Source organism: Oncorhynchus clarkii, chromosome 1 (assembly GCF_045791955.1).
Source record: "Oncorhynchus clarkii lewisi isolate Uvic-CL-2024 chromosome 1, UVic_Ocla_1.0, whole genome shotgun sequence".
In the NCBI taxonomy this organism is placed as follows: domain Eukaryota; kingdom Metazoa; phylum Chordata; class Actinopteri; order Salmoniformes; family Salmonidae; genus Oncorhynchus; species Oncorhynchus clarkii.
In genome coordinates, this window is record NC_092147.1 from 92,086,668 (window position 1) to 92,106,432 (window position 19,765).

Genomic DNA, 19,765 nt, shown 5'->3' on the forward strand with positions numbered 1-19,765 from the left:
TGGAATCTTTTGATTCCCAAAAGAAGGCAATAATGAAAAATGTATTTTTCAGTTTCAACTATGGTACTTATTGAATGTATCAACGAGTGCTGTTTCCACAGAGGTTCAAACCGGGGACCTTTTGCATGTTAAGCGCACGTGATAAGAGCTACATTACAGAAACTTCTGCTTGAGATACCTGCAAGAAGTAAACTGCATTTTCTTATAGTCAGAGCATGTATTTGAATTTCCAAAATAAGGTATTTATGAAAGCAACTCATCTCTTTTATAAATACGGTACTTACTGCATGTGTCAAAGAGGACTGTTTCCGCCCGGTTTCGAACCAGGGACCTTTCGCGTGTAAAGCGAACGTGATAACCACTACACTACAGAAACTGCTGCTAATATTATCAGCAAGGAGTAACCCGAGTTTTACATATATTCATTGCATGTATTCGAATTTCCAAAAAAAGCCATTCATGAGAATATATATTCTCTGTTGTTGATACAGCACTAACTGCATGTGTCAAAGAGCACTGTTTCTGCCAGGTTTTGAACCACAGACCATTCGCATGTAAGGCAAACGTGATCACCACTACACTACAGAAACTGCTGCATTAATTACCAGCAAGGAGTAAACCACATTTTACATATATTTATTGCATGTATTCGAATTTCCAAAATAAGGCATTTATTAGAACAACTATTCTCTGTTACAAATACAGTACTTACTGGATTTGTCATAGAAAACTGTTTCCGCCCGGCTTCGAACCGGGGACCATTCGTGTGTAAAGCAAACTTGATAACTACTAAACTAGAGAAACTGCTGCTAGAATTATTACTGTGGAGTTAACCAAATTGTACATATATTCATCGCACAAATTCGAAAATCCAACATAATGCATTAATGAAAAGTATCTGTTACAAATACAGTACTACTCACATGTGTCAGAGACCTCTGTTTCCGCCCAGCATCAAAAAGTATACATTTTGCGTCTTAAGTGAACTTGATAACCACTAGGCTATGGAATCTTTTGATTCCCAAAAGAAGGCAATAATGAAAAATGTATTTTTCAGTTTCAACTATGGTACTTATTGAATGTATCAACGAGTGCTGTTTCCACAGAGGTTCAAACCGGGGACCTTTTGCATGTTAAGCGCACGTGATAAGAGCTACATTACAGAAACTTCTGCTTGAGATACCTGCAAGAAGTAAACTGCATTTTCTTATAGTCAGAGCATGTATTTGAATTTCCAAAATAAGGTATTTATGAAAGCAACTCATCTCTTTTATAAATACGGTACTTACTGCATGTGTCAAAGAGGACTGTTTCCGCCCGGTTTCGAACCAGGGACCTTTCGCGTGTAAAGCGAACGTGATAACCACTACACTACAGAAACTGCTGCTAATATTATCAGCAAGGAGTAACCCGAGTTTTACATATATTCATTGCATGTATTCGAATTTCCAAAAAAAGCCATTCATGAGAATATATATTCTCTGTTGTTGATACAGCACTAACTGCATGTGTCAAAGAGCACTGTTTCTGCCAGGTTTTGAACCACAAACCATTCGCATGTAAGGCAAATGTGATAACCACTACACTACAGAAACTGCTGCATTAATTACCACTAAGGAGTAAACCAAATTTTACAAATATTTATTGCATGTATTCGAATTTCCAAAATAATGCATTTATTAGAACAACTATTCTCTGTTACAAATACAGTACTTACTGGATTTGTCATAGAGAACTGTTTCCGCCCGGCTTCGAACCGGGGACCATTCGTGTGTAAAGCAAACTTGATAACTACTAAACTAGAGAAACTGCTGCTAGAATTATTACTGTGGAGTTAACCAAATTGTACATATATTCATCGCACAAATTCGAAAATCCAACATAATGCATTAATGAAAAGTATCTGTTACAAATACAGTACTACTCACGTGTCAGAGACCTCTGTTTCCGCCCAGCATCGAAAAGTATACATTTTGCGTCTTAAGTGAACTTGATAACCACTAGGCTATGGAATCTTTTGATTCCCAAAAGAAGGCAATAATGAAAAATGTATTTTTCAGTTTCAACTATGGTACTTATTGAATGTATCAACGAGTGCTGTTTCCACAGAGGTTCAAACCGGGGACCTTTTGCATGTTAAGCGCACGTGATAAGAGCTACATTACAGAAACTTCTGCTTGAGATACCTGCAAGAAGTAAACTGCATTTTCTTATAGTCAGAGCATGTATTTGAATTTCCAAAATAAGGTATTTATGAAAGCAACTCATCTCTTTTATAAATACGGTACTCACTGCATGTGTCAAAGAGGACTGTTTCCGCCCGGTTTCGAACCAGGGACCTTTCGCGTGTAAAGCGAACGTGATAACCACTACACTACAGAAACTGCTGCTAATACTATCAGCAAGGAGTAACCCGAGTTTTACATATATTCATTGCATGTATTCGAATTTCCAAAAAAAGCCATTCATGAGAATATATATTCTCTGTTGTTGATACAGCACTAACTGCATGTGTCAAAGAGCACTGTTTCTGCCAGGTTTTGAACCACAGACCATTCGCATGTAAGGCAAACGTGATCACCACTACACTACAGAAACTGCTGCATTAATTACCACTAAGGAGTAAACCAAATTTTACAAATATTTATTGCATGTATTCGAATTTCCAAAATAATGCATTTATTAGAACAACTATTCTCTGTTACAAATACAGTACTTACTGGATTTGTCATAGAGAACTGTTTCCGCCCGGCTTCGAACCGGGGACCATTCGTGTGTAAAGCAAACTTGATAACTACTAAACTAGAGAAACTGCTTCTAGAATTATTACTGTGGAGTTAACCAAATTTTACATATATTCATCGCACAAATTCGAAAATCCAACATAATGCATTAATGAAAAGTATCTGTTACAAATACAGTACTACTCACATGTGTCAGAGACCTCTGTTTCCGCCCAGCATCGAAAAGTATACATTTTGCGTCTTAAGTGAACTTGATAACCACTAGGCTATGGAATCTTTTGATTCCCAAAAGAAGGCAATAATGAAAAATGTATTTTTCAGTTTCAACTATGGTACTTATTGAATGTATCAACGAGTGCTGTTTCCACAGAGGTTCAAACCGGGGACCTTTTGCATGTTAAGCGCACGTGATAAGAGCTACATTACAGAAACTTCTGCTTGAGATACCTGCAAGAAGTAAACTGCATTTTCTTATAGTCAGAGCATGTATTTGAATTTCCAAAATAAGGTATTTATGAAAGCAACTCATCTCTTTTATAAATACGGTACTTACTGCATGTGTCAAAGAGGACTGTTTCCGCCCGGTTTCGAACCAGGGACCTTTCGCGTGTAAAGCGAACGTGATAACCACTACACTACAGAAACTGCTGCTAATATTATCAGCAAGGAGTAACCCGAGTTTTACATATATTCATTGCATGTATTCGAATTTCCAAAAAAAGCCATTCATGAGAATATATATTCTCTGTTGTTGATACAGCACTAACTGCATGTGTCAAAGAGCACTGTTTCTGCCAGGTTTTGAACCGCAGACCATTCGCATGTAAGGCAAACGTGATCACCACTACACTACAGAAACTGCTGCATTAATTACCACTAAGGAGTAAACCAAATTTTACAAATATTTATTGCATGTATTCGAATTTCCAAAATAATGCATTTATTAGAACAACTATTCTCTGTTACAAATACAGTACTTACTGGATTTGTCATAGAGAACTGTTTCCGCCCGGCTTCGAACCGGGGACCATTCGTGTGTAAAGCAAACTTGATAACTACTAAACTAGAGAAACTGCTGCTAGAATTATTACTGTGGAGTTAACCAAATTTTACATATATTCATCGCACAAATTCGAAAATCCAACATAATGCATTCATGAAAAGTATCTGTTACAAATACAGTACTACTCACATGTGTCAGAGACCTCTGTTTCCGCCCAGCATCAAAAAGTATAAATTTTGCGTCTTAAGTGAACTTGATAACCACTAGGCTATGGAATCTTTTGATTCCCAAAAGAAGGCAATAATGAAAAATGTATTTTTCAGTTTCAACTATGGTACTTATTGAATGTATCAACGAGTGCTGTTTCCACAGAGGTTCAAACCGGGGACCTTTTGCATGTTAAGCGCACGTGATAAGAGCTACATTACAGAAACTTCTGCTTGAGATACCTGCAAGAAGTAAACTGCATTTTCTTATAGTCAGAGCATGTATTTGAATTTCCAAAATAAGGTATTTATGAAAGCAACTCATCTCTTTTATAAATACGGTACTTACTGCATGTGTCAAAGAGGACTGTTTCCGCCCGGTTTCGAACCAGGGACCTTTCGCGTGTAAAGCGAACGTGATAACCACTACACTACAGAAACTGCTGCTAATATTATCAGCAAGGAGTAACCCGAGTTTTACATATATTCATTGCATGTATTCGAATTTCCAAAAAAAGCCATTCATGAGAATATATATTCTCTGTTGTTGATACAGCACTAACTGCATGTGTCAAAGAGCACTGTTTCTGCCAGGTTTTGAACCACAGACCATTCGCATGTAAGGCAAACGTGATCACCACTACACTACAGAAACTGCTGCATTAATTACCAGCAAGGAGTAAACCAAATTTTACAAATATTTATTGCATGTATTCGAATTTCCAAAATAAGGCATTTATTAGAACAACTATTCTCTGTTACAAATACAGTACTTACTGGATTTGTCATAGAGAACTGTTTCCGCCCGGCTTCGAACCGGGGACCATTCGTGTGTAAAGCAAACTTGATAACTACTAAACTAGAGAAACTGCTGCTAGAATTATTACTGTGGAGTTAACCAAATTGTACATATATTCATCGCACAAATTCGAAAATCCAACATAATGCATTAATGAAAAGTATCTGTTACAAATACAGTACTACTCACATGTGTCAGAGACCTCTGTTTCCGCCCAGCATCAAAAAGTATACATTTTGCGTCTTAAGTGAACTTGATAACCACTAGGCTATGGAATCTTTTGATTCCCAAAAGAAGGCAATAATGAAAAATGTATTTTTCAGTTTCAACTATGGTACTTATTGAATGTATCAACGAGTGCTGTTTCCACAGAGGTTCAAACCGGGGACCTTTTGCATGTTAAGCGCACGTGATAAGAGCTACATTACAGAAACTTCTGCTTGAGATACCTGCAAGAAGTAAACTGCATTTTCTTATAGTCAGAGCATGTATTTGAATTTCCAAAATAAGGTATTTATGAAAGCAACTCATCTCTTTTATAAATACGGTACTTACTGCATGTGTCAAAGAGGACTGTTTCCGCCCGGTTTCGAACCAGGGACCTTTCGCGTGTAAAGCGAACGTGATAACCACTACACTACAGAAACTGCTGCTAATATTATCAGCAAGGAGTAACCCGAGTTTTACATATATTCATTGCATGTATTCGAATTTCCAAAAAAAGCCATTCATGAGAATATATATTCTCTGTTGTTGATACAGCACTAACTGCATGTGTCAAAGAGCACTGTTTCTGCCAGGTTTTGAACCACAGACCATTCGCATGTAAGGCAAACGTGATCACCACTACACTACAGAAACTGCTGCATTAATTACCACTAAGGAGTAAACCAAATTTTACAAATATTTATTGCATGTATTCGAATTTCCAAAATAATGCATTTATTAGAACAACTATTCTCTGTTACAAATACAGTACTTACTGGATTTGTCATAGAGAACTGTTTCCGCCCGGCTTCGAACCGGGGACCATTCGTGTGTAAAGCAAACTTGATAACTACTAAACTAGAGAAACTGCTGCTAGAATTATTACTGTGGAGTTAACCAAATTGTACATATATTCATCGCACAAATTCGAAAATCCAACATAATGCATTAATGAAAAGTATCTGTTACAAATACAGTACTACTCACGTGTCAGAGACCTCTGTTTCCGCCCAGCATCGAAAAGTATACATTTTGCGTCTTAAGTGAACTTGATAACCACTAGGCTATGGAATCTTTTGATTCCCAAAAGAAGGCAATAATGAAAAATGTATTTTTCAGTTTCAACTATGGTACTTATTGAATGTATCAACGAGTGCTGTTTCCACAGAGGTTCAAACCGGGGACCTTTTGCATGTTAAGCGCACGTGATAAGAGCTACATTACAGAAACTTCTGCTTGAGATACCTGCAAGAAGTAAACTGCATTTTCTTATAGTCAGAGCATGTATTTGAATTTCCAAAATAAGGTATTTATGAAAGCAACTCATCTCTTTTATAAATACGGTACTTACTGCATGTGTCAAAGAGGACTGTTTCCGCCCGGTTTCGAACCAGGGACCTTTCGCGTGTAAAGCGAACGTGATAACCACTACACTACAGAAACTGCTGCTAATACTATCAGCAAGGAGTAACCCGAGTTTTACATATATTCATTGCATGTATTCGAATTTCCAAAAAAAGCCATTCATGAGAATATATATTCTCTGTTGTTGATACAGCACTAACTGCATGTGTCAAAGAGCACTGTTTCTGCCAGGTTTTGAACCACAGACCATTCGCATGTAAGGCAAACGTGATCACCACTACACTACAGAAACTGCTGCATTAATTACCACTAAGGAGTAAACCAAATTTTACAAATATTTATTGCATGTATTCGAATTTCCAAAATAATGCATTTATTAGAACAACTATTCTCTGTTACAAATACAGTACTTACTGGATTTGTCATAGAGAACTGTTTCCGCCCGGCTTCGAACCGGGGACCATTCGTGTGTAAAGCAAACTTGATAACTACTAAACTAGAGAAACTGCTGCTAGAATTATTACTGTGGAGTTAACCAAATTGTACATATATTCATCGCACAAATTCGAAAATCCAACATAATGCATTCATGAAAAGTATCTGTTACAAATACAGTACTACTCACATGTGTCAGAGACCTCTGTTTCCGCCCAGCATCGAAAAGTATACATTTTGCGTCTTAAGTGAACTTGATAACCACTAGGCTATGGAATCTTTTGATTCCCAAAAGAAGGCAATAATGAAAAATGTATTTTTCAGTTTCAACTATGGTACTTATTGAATGTATCAACGAGTGCTGTTTCCACAGAGGTTCAAACCGGGGACCTTTTGCATGTTAAGCGCACGTGATAAGAGCTACATTACAGAAACTTCTGCTTGAGATACCTGCAAGAAGTAAACTGCATTTTCTTATAGTCAGAGCATGTATTTGAATTTCCAAAATAAGGTATTTATGAAAGCAACTCATCTCTTTTATAAATACGGTACTTACTGCATGTGTCAAAGAGGACTGTTTCCGCCCGGTTTCGAACCAGGGACCTTTCGCGTGTAAAGCGAACGTGATAACCACTACACTACAGAAACTGCTGCTAATATTATCAGCAAGGAGTAACCCGAGTTTTACATATATTCATTGCATGTATTCGAATTTCCAAAAAAAGCCATTCATGAGAATATATATTCTCTGTTGTTGATACAGCACTAACTGCATGTGTCAAAGAGCACTGTTTCTGCCAGGTTTTGAACCACAGACCATTCGCATGTAAGGCAAACGTGATCACCACTACACTACAGAAACTGCTGCATTAATTACCACTAAGGAGTAAACCAAATTTTACAAATATTTATTGCATGTATTCGAATTTCCAAAATAATGCATTTATTAGAACAACTATTCTCTGTTACAAATACAGTACTTACTGGATTTGTCATAGAGAACTGTTTCCGCCCGGCTTCGAACCGGGGACCATTCGTGTGTAAAGCAAACTTGATAACTACTAAACTAGAGAAACTGCTGCTAGAATTATTACTGTGGAGTTAACCAAATTTTACATATATTCATCGCACAAATTCGAAAATCCAACATAATGCATTCATGAAAAGTATCTGTTACAAATACAGTACTACTCACATGTGTCAGAGACCTCTGTTTCCGCCCAGCATCAAAAAGTATACATTTTGCGTCTTAAGTGAACTTGATAACCACTAGGCTATGGAATCTTTTGATTCCCAAAAGAAGGCAATAATGAAAAATGTATTTTTCAGTTTCAACTATGGTACTTATTGAATGTATCAACGAGTGCTGTTTCCACAGAGGTTCAAACCGGGGACCTTTTGCATGTTAAGCGCACGTGATAAGAGCTACATTACAGAAACTTCTGCTTGAGATACCTGCAAGAAGTAAACTGCATTTTCTTATAGTCAGAGCATGTATTTGAATTTCCAAAATAAGGTATTTATGAAAGCAACTCATCTCTTTTATAAATACGGTACTTACTGCATGTGTCAAAGAGGACTGTTTCCGCCCGGTTTCGAACCAGGGACCTTTCGCGTGTAAAGCGAACGTGATAACCACTACACTACAGAAACTGCTGCTAATATTATCAGCAAGGAGTAACCCGAGTTTTACATATATTCATTGCATGTATTCGAATTTCCAAAAAAAGCCATTCATGAGAATATATATTCTCTGTTGTTGATACAGCACTAACTGCATGTGTCAAAGAGCACTGTTTCTGCCAGGTTTTGAACCACAGACCATTCGCATGTAAGGCAAACGTGATCACCACTACACTACAGAAACTGCTGCATTAATTACCACTAAGGAGTAAACCAAATTTTACAAATATTTATTGCATGTATTCGAATTTCCAAAATAATGCATTTATTAGAACAACTATTCTCTGTTACAAATACAGTACTTACTGGATTTGTCATAGAGAACTGTTTCCGCCCGGCTTCGAACCGGGGACCATTCGTGTGTAAAGCAAACTTGATAACTACTAAACTAGAGAAACTGCTGCTAGAATTATTACTGTGGAGTTAACCAAATTTTACATATATTCATCGCACAAATTCGAAAATCCAACATAATGCATTCATGAAAAGTATCTGTTACAAATACAGTACTACTCACATGTGTCAGAGACCTCTGTTTCCGCCCAGCATCAAAAAGTATACATTTTGCGTCTTAAGTGAACTTGATAACCACTAGGCTATGGAATCTTTTGATTCCCAAAAGAAGGCAATAATGAAAAATGTATTTTTCAGTTTCAACTATGGTACTTATTGAATGTATCAACGAGTGCTGTTTCCACAGAGGTTCAAACCGGGGACCTTTTGCATGTTAAGCGCACGTGATAAGAGCTACATTACAGAAACTTCTGCTTGAGATACCTGCAAGAAGTAAACTGCATTTTCTTATAGTCAGAGCATGTATTTGAATTTCCAAAATAAGGTATTTATGAAAGCAACTCATCTCTTTTATAAATACGGTACTTACTGCATGTGTCAAAGAGGACTGTTTCCGCCCGGTTTCGAACCAGGGACCTTTCGCGTGTAAAGCGAACGTGATAACCACTACACTACAGAAACTGCTGCTAATATTATCAGCAAGGAGTAACCCGAGTTTTACATATATTCATTGCATGTATTCGAATTTCCAAAAAAAGCCATTCATGAGAATATATATTCTCTGTTGTTGATACAGCACTAACTGCATGTGTCAAAGAGCACTGTTTCTGCCAGGTTTTGAACCACAGACCATTCGCATGTAAGGCAAACGTGATCACCACTACACTACAGAAACTGCTGCATTAATTACCAGCAAGGAGTAAACCAAATTTTACAAATATTTATTGCATGTATTCGAATTTCCAAAATAAGGCATTTATTAGAACAACTATTCTCTGTTACAAATACAGTACTTACTGGATTTGTCATAGAGAACTGTTTCCGCCCGGCTTCGAACCGGGGACCATTCGTGTGTAAAGCAAACTTGATAACTACTAAACTAGAGAAACTGCTGCTAGAATTATTACTGTGGAGTTAACCAAATTTTACATATATTCATCGCACAAATTCGAAAATCCAACATAATGCATTCATGAAAAGTATCTGTTACAAATACAGTACTACTCACATGTGTCAGAGACCTCTGTTTCCGCCCAGCATCGAAAAGTATACATTTTGCGTCTTAAGTGAACTTGATAACCACTAGGCTATGGAATCTTTTGATTCCCAAAAGAAGGCAATAATGAAAAATGTATTTTTCAGTTTCAACTATGGTACTTATTGAATGTATCAACGAGTGCTGTTTCCACAGAGGTTCAAACCGGGGACCTTTTGCATGTTAAGCGCACGTGATAAGAGCTACATTACAGAAACTTCTGCTTGAGATACCTGCAAGAAGTAAACTGCATTTTCTTATAGTCAGAGCATGTATTTGAATTTCCAAAATAAGGTATTTATGAAAGCAACTCATCTCTTTTATAAATACGGTACTTACTGCATGTGTCAAAGAGGACTGTTTCCGCCCGGTTTCGAACCAGGGACCTTTCGCGTGTAAAGCGAACGTGATAACCACTACACTACAGAAACTGCTGCTAATATTATCAGCAAGGAGTAACCCGAGTTTTACATATATTCATTGCATGTATTCGAATTTCCAAAAAAAGCCATTCATGAGAATATATATTCTCTGTTGTTGATACAGCACTAACTGCATGTGTCAAAGAGCACTGTTTCTGCCAGGTTTTGAACCGCAGACCATTCGCATGTAAGGCAAACGTGATCACCACTACACTACAGAAACTGCTGCATTAATTACCACTAAGGAGTAAACCAAATTTTACAAATATTTATTGCATGTATTCGAATTTCCAAAATAAGGCATTTATTAGAACAACTATTCTCTGTTACAAATACAGTACTTACTGGATTTGTCATAGAGAACTGTTTCCGCCCGGCTTCGAACCGGGGACCATTCGTGTGTAAAGCAAACTTGATAACTACTAAACTAGAGAAACTGCTGCTAGAATTATTACTGTGGAGTTAACCAAATTTTACATATATTCATCGCACAAATTCGAAAATCCAACATAATGCATTCATGAAAAGTATCTGTTACAAATACAGTACTACTCACATGTGTCAGAGACCTCTGTTTCCGCCCAGCATCGAAAAGTATACATTTTGCGTCTTAAGTGAACTTGATAACCACTAGGCTATGGAATCTTTTGATTCCCAAAAGAAGGCAATAATGAAAAATGTATTTTTCAGTTTCAACTATGGTACTTATTGAATGTATCAACGAGTGCTGTTTCCACAGAGGTTCAAACCGGGGACCTTTTGCATGTTAAGCGCACGTGATAAGAGCTACATTACAGAAACTTCTGCTTGAGATACCTGCAAGAAGTAAACTGCATTTTCTTATAGTCAGAGCATGTATTTGAATTTCCAAAATAAGGTATTTATGAAAGCAACTCATCTCTTTTATAAATACGGTACTTACTGCATGTGTCAAAGAGGACTGTTTCCGCCCGGTTTCGAACCAGGGACCTTTCGCGTGTAAAGCGAACGTGATAACCACTACACTACAGAAACTGCTGCTAATATTATCAGCAAGGAGTAACCCGAGTTTTACATATATTCATTGCATGTATTCGAATTTCCAAAAAAAGCCATTCATGAGAATATATATTCTCTGTTGTTGATACAGCACTAACTGCATGTGTCAAAGAGCACTGTTTCTGCCAGGTTTTGAACCGCAGACCATTCGCATGTAAGGCAAACGTGATCACCACTACACTACAGAAACTGCTGCATTAATTACCAGCAAGGAGTAAACCAAATTTTACAAATATTTATTGCATGTATTCGAATTTCCAAAATAAGGCATTTATTAGAACAACTATTCTCTGTTACAAATACAGTACTTACTGGATTTGTCATAGAGAACTGTTTCCGCCCGGCTTCGAACCGGGGACCATTCGTGTGTAAAGCAAACTTGATAACTACTAAACTAGAGAAACTGCTGCTAGAATTATTACTGTGGAGTTAACCAAATTTTACATATATTCATCGCACAAATTCGAAAATCCAACATAATGCATTCATGAAAAGTATCTGTTACAAATACAGTACTACTCACATGTGTCAGAGACCTCTGTTTCCGCCCAGCATCGAAAAGTATACATTTTGCGTCTTAAGTGAACTTGATAACCACTAGGCTATGGAATCTTTTGATTCCCAAAAGAAGGCAATAATGAAAAATGTATTTTTCAGTTTCAACTATGGTACTTATTGAATGTATCAACGAGTGCTGTTTCCACAGAGGTTCAAACCGGGGACCTTTTGCATGTTAAGCGCACGTGATAAGAGCTACATTACAGAAACTTCTGCTTGAGATACCTGCAAGAAGTAAACTGCATTTTCTTATAGTCAGAGCATGTATTTGAATTTCCAAAATAAGGTATTTATGAAAGCAACTCATCTCTTTTATAAATACGGTACTTACTGCATGTGTCAAAGAGGACTGTTTCCGCCCGGTTTCGAACCAGGGACCTTTCGCGTGTAAAGCGAACGTGATAACCACTACACTACAGAAACTGCTGCTAATATTATCAGCAAGGAGTAACCCGAGTTTTACATATATTCATTGCATGTATTCGAATTTCCAAAAAAAGCCATTCATGAGAATATATATTCTCTGTTGTTGATACAGCACTAACTGCATGTGTCAAAGAGCACTGTTTCTGCCAGGTTTTGAACCGCAGACCATTCGCATGTAAGGCAAACGTGATCACCACTACACTACAGAAACTGCTGCATTAATTACCAGCAAGGAGTAAACCAAATTTTACAAATATTTATTGCATGTATTCGAATTTCCAAAATAAGGCATTTATTAGAACAACTATTCTCTGTTACAAATACAGTACTTACTGGATTTGTCATAGAAAACTGTTTCCGCCCGGCTTCGAACCGGGGACCATTCGTGTGTAAAGCAAACTTGATAACTACTAAACTAGAGAAACTGCTGCTAGAATTATTACTGTGGAGTTAACCAAATTTTACATATATTCATCGCACAAATTCGAAAATCCAACATAATGCATTAATGAAAAGTATCTGTTACAAATACAGTACTACTCACATGTGTCAGAGACCTCTGTTTCCGCCCAGCATCAAAAAGTATACATTTTGCGTCTTAAGTGAACTTGATAACCACTAGGCTATGGAATCTTTTGATTCCCAAAAGAAGGCAATAATGAAAAATGTATTTTTCAGTTTCAACTATGGTACTTATTGAATGTATCAACGAGTGCTGTTTCCACAGAGGTTCAAACCGGGGACCTTTTGCATGTTAAGCGCACGTGATAAGAGCTACATTACAGAAACTTCTGCTTGAGATACCTGCAAGAAGTAAACTGCATTTTCTTATAGTCAGAGCATGTATTTGAATTTCCAAAATAAGGTATTTATGAAAGCAACTCATCTCTTTTATAAATACGGTACTTACTGCATGTGTCAAAGAGGACTGTTTCTGCACGGTTTCGAACCAGGGACCTTTCACGTGTAAAGCGAACGTGATAACCACTACACTACAGAAACTGCTGCTAATATTATCAGCAAGGAGTAACCCGAGATTTACAGATATTCATTGCATGTATTCGAATTTCCAAAAAAAGCCTTTCATGAGAATATATATTCTCTGTTGTTGATACAGCACTAACTGCATGTGTCAAAGAGCACTGTTTCTGCCAGGTTTTGAACCGCAGACCATTCGCATGTAAGGAAAACGTGATCACCACTACACTACAGAAACTGCTGCATTAATTACCAGCAAGGAGTAAACCAAATTTTACAAATATTTATTGCATGTATTCGAATTTCCAAAAAAAGCCATTCATGACAATATATATTCTCTGTTGTTGATACAGCACTAACTGCATGTGTCAAAGAGCACTGTTTCTGCCAGGTTTTGAACCGCAGACCATTCGCATGTAAGGCAAACGTGATCACCACTACACTACAGAAACTGCTGCATTAATTACCACTAAGGAGTAAACCAAATTTTACAAATATTTATTGCATGTATTCGAATTTCCAAAATAAGGCATTTATTAGAACAACTATTCTCTGTTACAAATACAGTACTTACTGGATTTGTCATAGAGAACTGTTTCCGCCCGGCTTCGAACCGGGGACCATTCGTGTGTAAAGCAAACTTGATAACTACTAAACTAGAGAAACTGCTGCTAGAATTATTACTGTGGAGTTAACCAAATTTTACATATATTCATCGCACAAATTCGAAAATCCAACATAATGCATTCATGAAAAGTATCTGTTACAAATACAGTACTACTCACATGTGTCAGAGACCTCTGTTTCCGCCCAGCATCGAAAAGTATACATTTTGCGTCTTAAGTGAACTTGATAACCACTAGGCTATGGAATCTTTTGATTCCCAAAAGAAGGCAATAATGAAAAATGTATTTTTCAGTTTCAACTATGGTACTTATTGAATGTATCAACGAGTGCTGTTTCCACAGAGGTTCAAACCGGGGACCTTTTGCATGTTAAGCGCACGTGATAAGAGCTACATTACAGAAACTTCTGCTTGAGATACCTGCAAGAAGTAAACTGCATTTTCTTATAGGCAGAGCATGTATTTGAATTTCCAAAATAAGGTATTTATGAAAGCAACTCATCTCTTTTATAAATACGGTACTTACTGCATGTGTCAAAGAGGACTGTTTCCGCCCGGTTTCGAACCAGGGACCTTTCGCGTGTAAAGCGAACGTGATAACCACTACACTACAGAAACTGCTGCTAATATTATCAGCAAGGAGTAACCCGAGTTTTACATATATTCATTGCATGTATTCGAATTTCCAAAGAAAGCCATTCATGAGAATATATATTCTCTGTTGTTGATACAGCACTAACTGCATGTGTCAAAGAGCACTGTTTCTGCCAGGTTTTGAACCGCAGACCATTCGCATGTAAGGAAAACGTGATCACCACTACACTACAGAAACTGCTGCATTAATTACCAGCAAGGAGTAAACCAAATTTTACAAATATTTATTGCATGTATTCGAATTTCCAAAATAAGGCATTTATTAGAACAACTATTCTCTGTTACAAATACAGTACTTACTGGATTTGTCATAGAGAACTGTTTCCGCCCGGCTTCGAACCGGGGACCATTCGTGTGTAAAGCAAACTTGATAACTACTAAACTAGAGAAACTGCTGCTAGAATTATTACTGTGGAGTTAACCAAATTTTACATATATTCATCGCACAAATTCGAAAATCCAACATAATGCATTCATGAAAAGTATCTGTTACAAATACAGTACTACTCACATGTGTCAGAGACCTCTGTTTCCGCCCAGCATCGAAAAGTATACATTTTGCGTCTTAAGTGAACTTGATAACCACTAGGCTATGGAATCTTTTGATTCCCAAAAGAAGGCAATAATGAAAAATGTATTTTTCAGTTTCAACTATGGTACTTATTGAATGTATCAACGAGTGCTGTTTCCACAGAGGTTCAAACCGGGGACCTTTTGCATGTTAAGCGCACGTGATAAGAGCTACATTACAGAAACTTCTGCTTGAGATACCTGCAAGAAGTAAACTGCATTTTCTTATAGTCAGAGCATGTATTTGAATTTCCAAAATAAGGTATTTATGAAAGCAACTCATCTCTTTTATAAATACGGTACTTACTGCATGTGTCAAAGAGGACTGTTTCCGCCCGGTTTCGAACCAGGGACCTTTCGCGTGTAAAGCGAACTTGAAAACCACTACACTACAGAAACTGCTGCTAATATTATCAGCAAGGAGTAACCCGAGTTTTACATATATTCATTGCATGTATTCGAATTTCCAAAAAAAGCCATTCATGAGAATATATATTCTCTGTTGTTGATACAGCACTAACTGCATGTGTCAAAGAGCACTGTTTCTGCCAGGTTTTGAACCGCAGACCATTCGCATGTAAGGAAAACGTGATCACCACTACACTACAGAAACTGCTGCATTAATTACCAGCAAGGAGTAAACCAAATTTTACAAATATTTATTGCATGTATTCGAATTTCCAAAATAAGGCATTTATTAGAACAACTATTCTCTGTTACAAATACAGTACTTACTGGATTTGTCATAGAGAACTGTTTCCGCCCGGCTTCGAACCGGGGACCATTCGTGTGTAAAGCAAACTTGATAACTACTAAACTAGAGAAACTGCTGCTAGAATTATTACTGTGGAGTTAACCAAATTTTACATATATTCATCGCACAAATTCGAAAATCCAACATAATGCATTCATGAAAAGTATCTGTTACAAATACAGTACTACTCACATGTGTCAGAGACCTCTGTTTCCGCCCAGCATCGAAAAGTATACATTTTGCGTCTTAAGTGAACTTGATAACCACTAGGCTATGGAATCTTTTGATTCCCAAAAGAAGGCAATAATGAAAAATGTATTTTTCAGTTTCAACTATGGTACTTATTGAATGTATCAACGAGTGCTGTTTCCACAGAGGTTCAAACCGGGGACCTTTTGCATGTTAAGCGCACGTGATAAGAGCTACATTACAGAAACTTCTGCTTGAGATACCTGCAAGAAGTAAACTGCATTTTCTTATAGTCAGAGCATGTATTTGAATTTCCAAAATAAGGTATTTATGAAAGCAACTCATCTCTTTTATAAATACGGTACTTACTGCATGTGTCAAAGAGGACTGTTTCCGCCCGGTTTCGAACCAGGGACCTTTCGCGTGTAAAGCGAACTTGAAAACCACTACACTACAGAAACTGCTGCTAATATTATCAGCAAGGAGTAACCCGAGTTTTACATATATTCATTGCATGTATTCGAATTTCCAAAAAAAGCCTTTCATGAGAATATATATTCTCTGTTGTTGATACAGCACTAACTGCATGTGTCAAAGAGCACTGTTTCTGCCAGGTTTTGAACCGCAGACCATTCGCATGTAAGGAAAACGTGATCACCACTACACTACAGAAACTGCTGCATTAATTACCAGCAAGGAGTAAACCAAATTTTACAAATATTTATTGCAAATTTTATGACAAATATTTCTCTGTTGTTGATACAGCACTAACTGCATGTGTCAAAGAGCACTGTTTCTGCCAGGTTTTGAACCGCAGACCATTCGCATGTAAGGCAAACGTGATCACCACTACACTACAGAAACTGCTGCATTAATTACCACTAAGGAGTAAACCAAATTTTACTAATATTTATTGCATGTATTCGAATTTCCAAAATAAGGCATTTATTAGAACAACTATTCTCTGTTACAAATACAGTACTTACTGGATTTGTCATAGAGAACTGTTTCCGCCCGGCTTCGAACCGGGGACCATTCGTGTGTAAAGCAAACTTGATAACTACTAAACTAGAGAAACTGCTGCTAGAATTATTACTGTGGAGTTAACCAAATTTTACATATATTCATCGCACAAATTCGAAAATCCAACATAATGCATTCATGAAAAGTATCTGTTACAAATACAGTACTACTCACATGTGTCAGAGACCTCTGTTTCCGCCCAGCATCGAAAAGTATACATTTTGCGTCTTAAGTGAACTTGATAACCACTAGGCTATGGAATCTTTTGATTCCCAAAAGAAGGCAATAATGAAAAATGTATTTTTCAGTTTCAACTATGGTACTTATTGAATGTATCAACGAGTGCTGTTTCCACAGAGGTTCAAACCGGGGACCTTTTGCATGTTAAGCGCACGTGATAAGAGCTACATTACAGAAACTTCTGCTTGAGATACCTGCAAGAAGTAAACTGCATTTTCTTATAGGCAGAGCATGTATTTGAATTTCCAAAATAAGGTATTTATGAAAGCAACTCATCTCTTTTATAAATACGGTACTTACTGCATGTGTCAAAGAGGACTGTTTCCGCCCGGTTTCGAACCAGGGACCTTTCACGTGTAAAGCGAACTTGAAAACCACTACACTACAGAAACTGCTGCTAATATTATCAGCAAGGAGTAACCCGAGTTTTACATATATTCATTGCATGTATTCGAATTTCCAAAAAAAGCCATTCATGAGAATATATATTCTCTGTTGTTGATACAGCACTAACTGCATGTGTCAAAGAGCACTGTTTCTGCCAGGTTTTGAACCGCAGACCATTCGCATGTAAGGAAAACGTGATCACCACTACACTACAGAAACTGCTGCATTAATTACCAGCAAGGAGTAAACCAAATTTTACAAATATTTATTGCATGTATTCGAATTTCCAAAATAAGGCATTTATTAGAACAACTATTCTCTGTTACAAATACAGTACTTACTGGATTTGTCATAGAGAACTGTTTCCGCCCGGCTTCGAACCGGGGACCATTCGTGTGTAAAGCAAACTTGATAACTACTAAACTAGAGAAACTGCTGCTAGAATTATTACTGTGGAGTTAACCAAATTTTACATATATTCATCGCACAAATTCGAAAATCCAACATAATGCATTCATGAAAAGTATCTGTTACAAATACAGTACTACTCACATGTGTCAGAGACCTCTGTTTCCGCCCAGCATCGAAAAGTATACATTTTGCGTCTTAAGTGAACTTGATAACCACTAGGCTATGGAATCTTTTGATTCCCAAAAGAAGGCAATAATGAAAAATGTATTTTTCAGTTTCAACTATGGTACTTATTGAATGTATCAACGAGTGCTGTTTCCACAGAGGTTCAAACCGGGGACCTTTTGCATGTTAAGCGCACGTGATAAGAGCTACATTACAGAAACTTCTGCTTGAGATACCTGCAAGAAGTAAACTGCATTTTCTTATAGTCAGAGCATGTATTTGAATTTCCAAAATAAGGTATTTATGAAAGCAACTCATCTCTTTTATAAATACGGTACTTACTGCATGTGTCAAAGAGGACTGTTTCCGCCCGGTTTCGAACCAGGGACCTTTCGCGTGTAAAGCGAACGTGATAACCACTACACTACAGAAACTGCTGCTAATATTATCAGCAAGGAGTAACCCGAGTTTTACATATATTCATTGCATGTATTCGAATTTCCAAAAAAAGCCATTCATGAGAATATATATTCTCTGTTGTTGATACAGCACTAACTGCATGTGTCAAAGAGCACTGTTTCTGCCAGGTTTTGAACCGCAGACCATTCGCATGTAAGGCAAACGTGATCACCACTACACTACAGAAACTGCTGCATTAATTACCACTAAGGAGTAAACCAAATTTTACAAATATTTATTGCATGTATTCGAATTTCCAAAATAATGCATTTATTAGAACAACTATTCTCTGTTACAAATACAGTACTTACTGGATTTGTCATAGAGAACTGTTTCCGCCCGGCTTCGAACCGGGGACCATTCGTGTGTAAAGCAAACTTGATAACTACTAAACTAGAGAAACTGCTGCTAGAATTATTACTGTGGAGTTAACCAAATTTTACATATATTCATCGCACAAATTCGAAAATCCAACATAATGCATTCATGAAAAGTATCTGTTACAAATACAGTACTACTCACATGTGTCAGAGACCTCTGTTTCCGCCCAGCATCGAAAAGTATACATTTTGCGTCTTAAGTGAACTTGATAACCACTAGGCTATGGAATCTTTTGATTCCCAAAAGAAGGCAATAATGAAAAATGTATTTTTCAGTTTCAACTATGGTACTTATTGAATGTATCAACGAGTGCTGTTTCCACAGAGGTTCAAACCGGGGACCTTTTGCATGTTAAGCGCACGTGATAAGAGCTACATTACAGAAACTTCTGCTTGAGATACCTGCAAGAAGTAAACTGCATTTTCTTATAGTCAGAGCATGTATTTGAATTTCCAAAATAAGGTATTTATGAAAGCAACTCATCTCTTTTATAA

The 19,765-nt window shown here is 37.2% G+C and overlaps 19 non-coding genes across 19 annotated transcripts; all 19 read right to left on the reverse strand.

The window, feature by feature from the left end:
* Positions 1 to 303: 303 nt before the first annotated feature.
* trnav-uac (transfer RNA valine (anticodon UAC)) lies at positions 304 to 376 on the reverse strand. The gene has a single exon. It is a non-coding gene; the product is annotated as a tRNA-Val (tRNA).
* Positions 377 to 1,308: 932 nt separating this feature from the next.
* trnav-uac (transfer RNA valine (anticodon UAC)) lies at positions 1,309 to 1,381 on the reverse strand. Its single transcript has one exon. It is a non-coding gene; the product is annotated as a tRNA-Val (tRNA).
* Positions 1,382 to 2,311: 930 nt separating this feature from the next.
* On the reverse strand, positions 2,312 to 2,384 carry trnav-uac (transfer RNA valine (anticodon UAC)). Its single transcript has one exon. It is a non-coding gene; the product is annotated as a tRNA-Val (tRNA).
* Positions 2,385 to 3,316: 932 nt separating this feature from the next.
* Positions 3,317 to 3,389, reverse strand: trnav-uac (transfer RNA valine (anticodon UAC)). The gene has a single exon. It is a non-coding gene; the product is annotated as a tRNA-Val (tRNA).
* A 932-nt stretch (positions 3,390 to 4,321) lies between these two features.
* Positions 4,322 to 4,394, reverse strand: trnav-uac (transfer RNA valine (anticodon UAC)). Its single transcript has one exon. It is a non-coding gene; the product is annotated as a tRNA-Val (tRNA).
* A 932-nt stretch (positions 4,395 to 5,326) lies between these two features.
* trnav-uac (transfer RNA valine (anticodon UAC)) lies at positions 5,327 to 5,399 on the reverse strand. The gene has a single exon. It is a non-coding gene; the product is annotated as a tRNA-Val (tRNA).
* Positions 5,400 to 6,329: 930 nt separating this feature from the next.
* Positions 6,330 to 6,402, reverse strand: trnav-uac (transfer RNA valine (anticodon UAC)). Its single transcript has one exon. It is a non-coding gene; the product is annotated as a tRNA-Val (tRNA).
* A 932-nt stretch (positions 6,403 to 7,334) lies between these two features.
* Positions 7,335 to 7,407, reverse strand: trnav-uac (transfer RNA valine (anticodon UAC)). The gene has a single exon. It is a non-coding gene; the product is annotated as a tRNA-Val (tRNA).
* Positions 7,408 to 8,339: 932 nt separating this feature from the next.
* trnav-uac (transfer RNA valine (anticodon UAC)) lies at positions 8,340 to 8,412 on the reverse strand. The gene has a single exon. It is a non-coding gene; the product is annotated as a tRNA-Val (tRNA).
* A 932-nt stretch (positions 8,413 to 9,344) lies between these two features.
* trnav-uac (transfer RNA valine (anticodon UAC)) lies at positions 9,345 to 9,417 on the reverse strand. The gene has a single exon. It is a non-coding gene; the product is annotated as a tRNA-Val (tRNA).
* Positions 9,418 to 10,349: 932 nt separating this feature from the next.
* trnav-uac (transfer RNA valine (anticodon UAC)) lies at positions 10,350 to 10,422 on the reverse strand. The gene has a single exon. It is a non-coding gene; the product is annotated as a tRNA-Val (tRNA).
* Positions 10,423 to 11,354: 932 nt separating this feature from the next.
* trnav-uac (transfer RNA valine (anticodon UAC)) lies at positions 11,355 to 11,427 on the reverse strand. Its single transcript has one exon. It is a non-coding gene; the product is annotated as a tRNA-Val (tRNA).
* Positions 11,428 to 12,359: 932 nt separating this feature from the next.
* Positions 12,360 to 12,432, reverse strand: trnav-uac (transfer RNA valine (anticodon UAC)). The gene has a single exon. It is a non-coding gene; the product is annotated as a tRNA-Val (tRNA).
* Positions 12,433 to 13,364: 932 nt separating this feature from the next.
* trnav-uac (transfer RNA valine (anticodon UAC)) lies at positions 13,365 to 13,437 on the reverse strand. The gene has a single exon. It is a non-coding gene; the product is annotated as a tRNA-Val (tRNA).
* Positions 13,438 to 14,583: 1,146 nt separating this feature from the next.
* Positions 14,584 to 14,656, reverse strand: trnav-uac (transfer RNA valine (anticodon UAC)). The gene has a single exon. It is a non-coding gene; the product is annotated as a tRNA-Val (tRNA).
* A 932-nt stretch (positions 14,657 to 15,588) lies between these two features.
* On the reverse strand, positions 15,589 to 15,661 carry trnav-uac (transfer RNA valine (anticodon UAC)). The gene has a single exon. It is a non-coding gene; the product is annotated as a tRNA-Val (tRNA).
* A 932-nt stretch (positions 15,662 to 16,593) lies between these two features.
* On the reverse strand, positions 16,594 to 16,666 carry trnav-uac (transfer RNA valine (anticodon UAC)). The gene has a single exon. It is a non-coding gene; the product is annotated as a tRNA-Val (tRNA).
* Positions 16,667 to 17,787: 1,121 nt separating this feature from the next.
* Positions 17,788 to 17,860, reverse strand: trnav-uac (transfer RNA valine (anticodon UAC)). The gene has a single exon. It is a non-coding gene; the product is annotated as a tRNA-Val (tRNA).
* Positions 17,861 to 18,792: 932 nt separating this feature from the next.
* trnav-uac (transfer RNA valine (anticodon UAC)) lies at positions 18,793 to 18,865 on the reverse strand. Its single transcript has one exon. It is a non-coding gene; the product is annotated as a tRNA-Val (tRNA).
* Positions 18,866 to 19,765: the final 900 nt, after the last annotated feature.